At 40.3% G+C, this 9021-nt stretch overlaps 1 protein-coding gene across 3 annotated transcripts in view; it reads left to right on the plus strand.

Moving 5' to 3' along the window:
• Positions 1-3818, plus strand: part of LOC122553227 — a 13190-nt gene extending 9372 nt beyond the window's left edge. The window contains exon 2 of one of the 3 annotated variants that reach the window (XR_006312650.1): positions 3794-3818. The gene's annotated coding sequence lies outside the window, so the exon portion shown is untranslated. Of the gene's footprint in view, positions 1-3727; positions 3755-3793 lie in introns of those variants that run through there. The other 2 variants (XR_006312649.1, XM_043696815.1) reach the window with 2 other exon arrangements.
• The last annotated feature ends 5203 nt before the right edge of the window (positions 3819-9021 follow it).

Genomic DNA, 9021 nt, shown 5'->3' on the forward strand with positions numbered 1-9021 from the left:
ATAGATCCTTGAAAATGGAGTTGCAGGTAGATAGGATAGTGAAGAAGGCATTTAGTATGCTTTCCTTTATCAGTCAGAGTATTGAGTACAGGAGTTGGGAGGTCATGTGGTGGCTGTACAGGACATTGGTTAGGCCACTGTTGGAATACTGCTTGCAAATCTGGTCTTCCTATCGGAAAGATGTTGTGAAACCTGAAAGGGTTCAGAAAAGATTTACAAGGATGTTGCCTGGGTTGGAGGATTTGAGCTATAGGGAGAGGCTGAATAGGCTGGGGCTGTTTTCCCTGGAGTGTCCGAGGCTGAGGGGTGACCTTATAGAGGTTTACAAAATCATGAAGTGCATGGCTAGGATAAATAGACAAAGTCTTTTTCCCTGTGGTGCGGGAATCCAGAACTAGATGGCATTGGTTTAGGGTGAGAGCAGAAAGATACAAAAGAGATCTAGGGGGCAACTTTTTCATGCAGAGGGTGGTACATGTATGGGATGAGCTGCCAGAGGAAGTGGTGGAGGCTAGTACAATTGCAACATTTAAAAGGCATTTGGATGGGTATATGAATAGGAAGGGTTTGGAGGGATATGGGCCAGGTGCTAGCAGGCGAGACTAGATAGGGTTGGGATATCTTGTCGGCATGGACAGGTTGGACCGGAAGGTCTGTTTCCATGCTGTACATCTCTATGACTACACCTATCAGTGACCTTCTTAGAATTTCTTATTTCCGCCCAAATGGATTCAACCTTATTCTTCATGGAACTATATAATCTCTCACCACTGCCTTCATGTCCTCCTTAAATATCAAGAGCTAAACCACTTCATTTACCTTCCTGTCTGTTCTTCCCTATAGTCTGATACCCCTGGACATTTAATTCCCAGTGCTGACCATCCTGCAACCATGTCTCTGTAATGTCCAATAGATCATACTCATTGTTAATGATTTGTACCGTTAACTCATCTCCCTTGAATCGAATGCTACAAGCATTCAGGTAAAGTGCCTTTATGCTAGCTTTTATACCTTTTTTGAATTCTGACATCTCCATTACATTAATAAAATCTCCTGAGTTTTCCTTCTTTTTAACTTCTTTCATAGTCTTCGATGTAGTCAAACCCTCCTCCACACATGTTGATGTGCTACTTTCTTTTCTGTTTAGCATCATACTTCCTGTCATTTTCCCCTTCTCTCCTCCCCCCATTCATCAGTTTAAATTCCTAGTGCCCACCCTATTTATTCTTTTTGCTAGCCCCAGATTGGTTCAGGTGGAGACCATCCCAACGATACAGGTCCCTCCTGTTTCAAAACCGATGCCAATGCCCCATGAAATGGAACCCCTCTTACCCACACCACTCCTTTAGCCATGTGTTTACTTCCCTAATTTTCTTATCCCTAAGCCAATTTGTATGTGGCTTGGGTAGTAATCTGGAGATTATAACCTTCGAGGACTTGTGCTTGATAATCCCCAAACAGGTCCTCCTTTCCAGCCTTGCTATGTTGTTTGTCCCAATGTGGACCACAACAATTGGATCCTCGCCTTCCCACTCCAATATCCTTTCAAAGCAGTCAGAGATGTCTCTCACCCTGGCACTAGGCAGGCAACACACCATGCAGGACTCTCAATCCTGCTTACAAAGGATGCTGTCCCCCTAATTATAGAGTCCCCTACAACTACCACTTGTCTTTTTGCTCCCCCCTCTTGAATCATCTCTTGCACAGTTCAGTGGTCAGCTGGCTCATCCTTGCTACAGCTCTTTTCCTCATCCTCACAGGGAGCTAGTAACTCATACCTGTTAAAAAAGATCGAGAGCTGAGGCCCCTCCATTCCTGAATTCAGGATCCCTCTACCTGCCTTACTTGCAATCACACACTACTGTTCCTGATCACTGACTGAATTTGAAGTACTTAATCTACCAGGTATAACCTTCCAAAACAAAGCATCCAGGTATTTCTCCTCCTCCTGCATGTGCCACAATGTTTGCAGCTCAGATTCCAGCTCATCAACTTTGAACTGAAGTTCCTTGAGCAACCAACACTTGCTGCAGATTGGTCACTGCAGCTTGCAATGGGAACTGCCAGCTCCCATATCATACAGCTACAGCACATCACCTGCCTAGACATCTCTATTTAGTTAATTACTTTATTAATTTATATAAATGTATTAATGAGTTAATTAATTTATTACTACTTCTTTGCTGTGTTCTTTTTCAAATTTAGTGCGGATTTTCTACCGGCCAATCGAGTCATGGCTTCCTTGTAACATAACTCCAGATATTTTTTTGCAGCTACAATGTGCCCCAAGCTCAGTTAGTTTTATGCTCACTCTGTGGTACTGCCCCACCCTATTACTGCTCCCTGCAGTCTAGAAATATTGTAGTGAGTAACTCATAACTCCCTAAAGTGTGACAACCATCTACAAGGCACAAGTCAGGTGTGTGATGGAATATTGCCCACTTGCCTGGATGAATGCAGCTTCAATCAGCTTGCCATCATCCAGAATAAAGCAGGCCACTTGCACTGCATCCACAAATATCTACTCCAACCACCACCAAGACTCAGTTGCAGCAGTGTACACCAATTACAAGATGCACTGCAGATATTCACTAAAGATTCTTAGAGAGCATCCTCCAAACTTAAGTTCTTTTCCAAAACACTTAGCATTCCTGACTTCGAAATATATCATGAGTCCTTCAGCGTTTTTACATCAAAATCCTGGAATTCCCTCACTAACACATTGCAGATCTACCTACAGCATATGGGCTGCAGTGGTTCAGGAGGCAGCTCACCACCACTTCCCAAAGGGCAACTAGGAACGGGCAATGAATGGTTGCTAAGTGATGCTCACTTTGCATGGGTGAATTTTTAAAAAATTACCACTTCCTCACAATGGACTGAAAAAAGCCAACAATTGCATGATAACCAAACACATCTTAGATTCTGATTTATCAATTTCATTCAGAAAGCTCCAAAAGGGTGATGATTTCTAACTTATCCAAAAATGTTGTACTGTAGACTGTATAATGTTGCTATTAGGATAAAGTGATCTAGTAACAAAATTATGAGTGGCATGCGAACAAGATGAGTACAAGAAGGTGGTAACATGGTTGTTTACAGGTAGGGAGATTTATGTACATCAGAATTATGTACTTTAGGTTTGTGTTGAACATACTCTGCCACTGGTTAACTTTCTTTCTCTTACTAAAATTTAAACATGTTGCTTCCCCCACCCCATACCCCTCAACACAAATACACACACATGAAATATGTTTGACTGAAACTGAACTGATATTTATGAAACCAGCCCCATCACTAATTATCTATCTACAGCCAGACTTTATTGAAAATTGTGTTCTGAGTCCCAAATCCTTAGTCATCTTGGGGATTTAAGAACAGAAATAGATCATTTACCCCCTTGAGCTTACTCCACTGTTCAATGCTACCAATTACAGATTTAAAACTGACAATTGATCTAGCATCCTTGGGACACTGTATGTGCGGAATTTGTACACTCTTCCTGTGTCTGCGTGGGTTTGCTCTGGTTTCCTCCCACTGTCCAAAGTTGTGCAGGTTAGGCGAACTGGCCATCTAAATTGCCCATTTTGTTCAGGAATGTGCAGGTTAAGGAAATGGGTCTGGGTGGGATACTCTTTGGAGGGTCAGTGTGGACTTGATTAGCCAAATGGCCTGTTTCCACATTTTAGGCTTTCGATGATGATTATCTCTTTTTCTTTCTCCACAGATGCTGAAAGACCTGCTGAGTTTCTTCATCACTTTCTGTTTTATTATTGTAATTTTTTTTGTGCAGACTTTGATCACATTTTCAAGACCCGGCCTTCAAGGAAGTGCAAGAAAGAAAGTTAGATGTGGCAGAGATAGGATATTGCGATGGAACCATCACATCTTGTCAAGAAACTGGACCTGACATGACAACATCTGGGAGAAAGTCAGGGTGACTGAAGTATCGAGACAGCTCAAGAGAGGAAGCAGGGATGTCATGGGTACATCAAACAAAGTCCAGAAATTCACATCTCAAGAGGGACATTGTAATGAACCATACCAGGAAAGCAGAAGTAAGGAACTCCAAGGAGAGGATAGATGATCGGAGAGGGTCTGAAGAAGAATGTCCTCCAGAGAGACGCTGCCAGAAACTGCAGGTTGAAGAGTGCCATCATTCCACCCAGTTGAAAAAATAAGAACAAAAGAAAAGTTATACTTTTTCCTTGAGTCTCTCATTAACCATCCATAGATTTTTGTTGATAGAACTTTTGCCTTTTAGTTCTAAACTGGTTCTGTAACATTAACTTACTTTTGAATGCCTTCCACTGATTGTCTGTCATTTTACCTTTTAAGAGATTTGGCCAGTTTACTATACACAATCTCTGAGTCAATGCATTGATGTCAGCATTATTTAATTTCAATATCTTTGCAGCTGATTTGTGTTTCTTCATCCTGAACACTAAATTAAACTCAATCTTATCCTTGCTATTAGCTAAACGCTCATGCACCATTAAGTTCCTTGTTGATTTTAGGATATAATTCTTCAGCAAAGAGGGTCATACCCGCTCAAGAAATGTACTCTTTTCTGGCATGCTAGTCTGCATTTCTAAATCTGTAAGCAAGTTAAAACCCCCATTAAATGGCCCTGACTTAACTACATGATAGTTTAACCTTTATGTAATTCAACACTTCACAGCTGCTATCAAGGACCTATACATAAATATAGTCAAAAGATAATTATAGAATTGTTGCAGCAGAGAATCAGACCTGTACATCTGTTGTGTCATGCCAGTTCTCTGCAAGAATAATTCAGGTGGTCCTGACCCTGTTTTTTTCCCTTGTGTTCCTGCAATTCAATCCACAAGGTCTCCATTACTTAGCTTTGTCTCATCATTGTCTTATACTTAATAATTGAAATGATTTTATTCTTAATCACCAAGTTTACTCTTCCCCTCTCCATTTTCCCCACCTTTCTGGTTTAACCCAGTTGAATTTGATATATTTAGTGCTGAATAGTGACCATCCAATTTGAATTTATGCCGGTAATTCACATTCATTCCTTACATCCAAGGGTTGTATAAAGAATCCTCACTTGGGTTTTGCACTCTTATTGGTTCTTCACAGTTCAAATGTTTCCAATGTCTCTTTTGAATCACTTTACATTATTTTTAAATTTTTCCTATGCCTAAGCAGAATTTCTGATTGTTACTCTCCTCTCTTTTTGTTTGTTTTTGCAGTATTATTTCTGTTTTTTGTTGCTGAAGCCCTTTCCCCACCAGTGATACTTTTGAAATTCTTATGACCACCTATTTGTTTTGTTGAGATCTTGGCTCCAGATCTGGTCAAATGGAGCCAATCCTAATTGTGAAATTCCTTCCTGTCCCAATTACTGATGCCTGTGTTTCATGATGTGGAACAAGTCTTCCCAATATTATTGTTTTAGCAAGGGTCCACCTCCCTGTTTTGCTCATTCCTCTTCCAGTGTATATGTGACTTATGTAATGGTACACTAATTATAATCTTTAAGGTCCCATTGTTTAATTTAGCCTTATACACTTGTATTTATCTCATGTTCTTCGTTCTGAAATAGACCACAATAACTTGATCCTCTCCCTCTCTCTGAAATCCTTTCAAACTGGTTCACAATGTCACTTCATTGGCATCATGTAAGCAACATATCATATGGGACTCATGATTCTGCTTTCCACGGATTCTAATTATTACATCCTCTACAACTAACAAATTACACATCCCTTTTGCTTTCTCCTCATTAATCCTTTGAATGGCTTGTGTGGTTTTTATTCAGGCTGCCCTGCTGTCTTTTTTTGTCAATACAAAAATCACAAATGCATTATAATGTTGAATGGGATCAACTTCTGAAGATTCTCCTTCTTGATCTCATTTCGATACCCTCACTCTAAGTAAAATTTGTCACATTATTTCTGTTTTGAATCTGCACCCACCTACTGGGTGTAACTGAAGTTTGGAGCAAACTATCCAAATACTGCTCTCCTACCTTTATTATGTCAGAATATTTCCAGCTCACAATCGAGGTCAATAGCTTAGAACCACAGAGATTCGAAATGGGGATATTTACAGTGATGTGTTAGCTCAGAATGGTTTCACTGTCCTCAAACTCCCACTTACCGCAGTTCAGACACATTGCCTGCTCTGATATCTTTATTTGGGTTATTTGTATTTTTATAATCTGCATTTGTTGTTCAAAGTTTTCTTCTTTCTCCCTACTGACTTGTATTAAGCACTGAAGAAAAACTAAATACTTACAGTCTCAAAACATTAGACACAAAAAATGAATCTCTTTCAATTTCTGCATCAAATTCAATATCAGCAATGCAATGCACCCACCTCTATTTATATTCCCCCCACCTCCAACCCCAATCATGTCTGAAAATTCTATACCTTGGAATGTTGAGCAGCCAGTCCTACCCTTCCTTCAACCATGCCTCAGTGACTGCAAAAATATCATATTGCCACTTTTTGATCAATGGTTTAAGTTCATTTGCTTTACCAATCAAGCTTCTTGGATCAAAATTAGATACTATTTAGCTTTACGGTATTCCCATGCTTGTCTCTTTTCTGCCTGCTAGACTGTCCTAATATCCCTTCTATGTATTCTGTGCCCCATCTCCCTGTCAAATTAGCTTAAAACCTCAACAACAGCAGGAAGTGCATCCTCCCAGCAAGTTTATTGGACCCATTCCAGTTCAAGTGCAATCCTTCCAGCTTTAACAGGTCTCACCTGCCCAGAGATTGTTCTATTGATCCAAAATATCTAAAGCCCTCCCTCTTACACCATTCTTTTCATCACACATTCATCAAACCTATCTTCCCATTCTTATTCTCAATAGCACGTGGCATTGGAAATAATCCAGAAATAACAACATTAGTAGTATTCCTCTTTAATCTAATACTTAAATCTCTAAATTTCTGTTCTCAATTTTTTTCCCATGGCATTGTACAACAACTGCTGGCCGTTCACCCTCTCCTGTCAGCTGCTCTGAGATATCCTTAACCCTGGTACCAGGGAGACAACATACAATTCAAGAGTCTCATTTGTGGTCACAGAACCGCTTGTGAGTTCCCTTTACAGTTGAGTCCCCTATCGCTAAAGCTCTCCCTGTCGTATTCCTCTCAGCTGTGCAGCAGAGCCAGTCATGGTGCCATGAACTTGATTGTTGCTGCTTTCCCCTAAAAGGCTACCACCCCCACCTCACCCCCACCCTCCCCAACAATATCCTGCATATCTGTTTGAGAGTGGATGGCCACTGGAAACTGTCTCCCCATGCCCATTGGTCTTCCTGGTGGTCACCCAAAGCTTTTCTGTGTAGCCCTTACTTGTGGTGTTACCATTTCACTAAATATGCTATTCAAGTTGGGGGGGGGGGGGGGTGCTCTGCAGTTTGAGAGAGGTGAAATGTGGGCTTAATAAGCAAGAGTATATTACAGGAATTACAGGGCAGCTATTTGGATAATGATACCCAGAACATACAAATATGGAAACAAAAAGCAGAAATTAGGTTCAAGAGGGGAAATAATGATAAAACGGCACAAGTAATGGCTTTAAATTTGAATGCGCATAGAATTTGGAATAAAATAAATGCATGAACCACACAAATGCAGGAAAATGGCTATGATCTTATAACCAATACAGAGACATAGTTACAAGGAGACAAGGAGATCAAAGCTGGGAACTAAATACTCATGGGTATGTTACTTTCTGAAAAGGATAGCATATTTGCTACTGAATGGTACAAGCATGATAGCAAAACATTATCTTGAATTGATAAATATAGAATCCATATGGATGGAGCTAAGTAATATAAAGAAAAGAACACAGTAGGAGTAGTCTATATGCCCCTGAGCAGTAGATATACAATGGGATGGGGAATAAATCAGGAGATAATGAGGCATATAGCAAAGGCTGTACATTAATCATGGGTGGCTTTAATATTCATGTAAATTTGGATTTTTTGGCAGAGGAAGCCATAAGGAAGAATTCACAGAGCACATTGAAGATAGTTTCCTAGAACAATATGTTGTTGGTCCAGCCAGGTGTGAGATTATTTTGCCTCTGGTGATGTTTAAAGAGGCAGATTCAATAAATGATATTATAGTAAAAGAGGCCTTCAGAAACAATGACCATAACATGGTAGAATTTAACATTCAGCTTGAAAGAAAGGAACCAGGGTTGGAAACAACTATGTAGATTTAAATAAGGAATAATTACAAGGAATGAGACTAAAGCTATCTGTTTTGGATTGTACAAAGTTAAAAATCACACAACACCAGATTATAGTCCAACAGGTTTAATTGGAAGCACTAGCTTTCTGAGCTCTGCTCCTTCATCAGGTAACCACCTGATGAAGGAGCAGCGTTCCAAAAGCTAGTGCTTCCAATCAAACCTTTTGGACTATAACCTGGTGTTGTGTGATTTTTAACTTTGTGCACCCCAGTCCAACACCAGCATCTCCAAATCATGTAATGGATTGGAGAAGGAGTTTAGCAGCAAAGATAGTTGAGGAACATTCCAGAAAATAGTTCATGGCTGAGAGCAAATACAAATTCCAATGAGTAAGAAGGATTCTAGGAAGGGGATAAGCTAACCATGGTTAACCAAGGAAGTTAAGAATAGCAACAGATTGCAAAATAAAATGTGGCAATGATTGATGGTAAGGCAGAGGATGATCAAAAATGACCATAAAAGTAATGAGGGAGAAAAAAAAAAAATAAGGGTAAACTTGCAAGTAATATTAAGACAGATAGAAGGGCTTCTTTAAATATATAAAAAGGAAGAGAGCAGTCAAAGTTAATATAGGCTCCTTAGAGATTGAGATTCTGGATCAATGGTGCTGGAAGAGCACAGCAGTTCAGGCAGCAAACCCGCACCAATCAACCAAACCGCCCCGTGGCCCAACATTTCAACTCCCTCTCCCACTCTGCCGAGGACATGGAGGTCCTGGGCCTCCTTCACCGCCGCTCCCTCACCGCCAGACGCCTGGAGGAAGAACACCTCAT

This window comes from Chiloscyllium plagiosum, chromosome 9 (assembly GCF_004010195.1).
Source record: "Chiloscyllium plagiosum isolate BGI_BamShark_2017 chromosome 9, ASM401019v2, whole genome shotgun sequence".
Classification (NCBI taxonomy): Eukaryota; Metazoa; Chordata; class Chondrichthyes; order Orectolobiformes; family Hemiscylliidae; genus Chiloscyllium; species Chiloscyllium plagiosum.